Source organism: Echinops telfairi, unplaced genomic scaffold (genome assembly GCF_000313985.2).
Source record: "Echinops telfairi isolate 266 unplaced genomic scaffold, ASM31398v2 ScPeMD7_7458;HRSCAF=8496, whole genome shotgun sequence".
Taxonomy (NCBI): Eukaryota; Metazoa; Chordata; class Mammalia; order Afrosoricida; family Tenrecidae; genus Echinops; species Echinops telfairi.
The window spans coordinates 31,576,385-31,577,459 of NW_022111358.1; the positions used below are offsets into that span (position 1 = coordinate 31,576,385).

A 1,075-nucleotide genomic window follows, 5' to 3' on the forward strand; every position below is an offset into this window, starting at 1 on the left:
TGTGCAGCCCTTATTTTGTCTTCGCCAAGGAGCAGCGTAACGCTGTGTTTGAAAGGGGTGCACTTACTTCGTTCGCATCTGGTCTTCCCTGAGTGTAAACAATGAACAGACCAGAAAAGATGCCTGTCATCGCACTCATGGTCTGTGAGGGACGCCAGATAATGAAGGAAATAGTTATATAATTGAAGCCTAGATATCTATATATTATATCTGTAATTATCATATAATTGGAACCAGCCTAGGTATTTTTGTACGTGTGGGATGACCACCCAAGTGACTTCAGAAACCGAAAGGGGCCGTCAGCCTTGTAAGGTCACAAAGCAGAAGGAGCATCAGACATGTCTGAAGAGAGCCCGGCATTTACAATCCCTTGAGAGAAGGGGTGATTATTTCTCAAGGGACAGAAGTTGATGCAAATCCACTAAAACTCTGGGCCTCGGTTTCTTTTTTGAGAAAAAAACGAAAAACTAAACTCACTGCCATCAAGTAGATTCTACCCCGGTGGGTTTCTGAGCCTGACACTCTTTGGGGGAGTAGGAAACTTCGTCTTTCTCTCGTGGAGCGGCTGGTGGTTTCGAACCACTGACCTCGCTGTTAGCAGCTAAATGTCACCACTACAATTGAATTTGATATTTGCCCGCCTGTTCGGTATTGGCTACTTCAGTCAGCAATCCGATTTTCCATCCTATAACCCTCCTGGAGGAGCCCTGCTGCCCTAGTGCTTATGCATTGAGCTGCTAACAGCTAGGTCAGCAGCTTAAAACCAGCAGACACTCGGCGTGAAAAAGACGGAGCTTTCTACTCCCACCAAGAGTTAGTCTGGGAAATTCACTGGGGCAGTTCTACCCTGCCCCATAGGGTCACTGTGAGTCCGCATGGACTCGATGCCAGGGAGTTGTTACAACCTTCCTAAGGATCCCACCCAGCTCTCAGACAAAATGCATAAAACACACAGTCGACGTGGCAGGAATGCTTAACTTTTGAAAAGGGTTGGTAGTGGTGGTGGCAGTTGGGTCAGTTCCATGTGGGCAGAGTAGAACAGCAGCATGTGATTTACAAGCTTGTGATTTTTTTT

The 1,075-nt window shown here is 46.7% G+C and overlaps 1 pseudogene; it reads left to right on the plus strand.

Annotated features, from left to right (window-relative positions):
* Window positions 1-119: 119 nt before the first annotated feature.
* Window positions 120-1,075, plus strand: part of LOC101645854 — a 2,527-nt pseudogene continuing 1,571 nt past the window's right edge.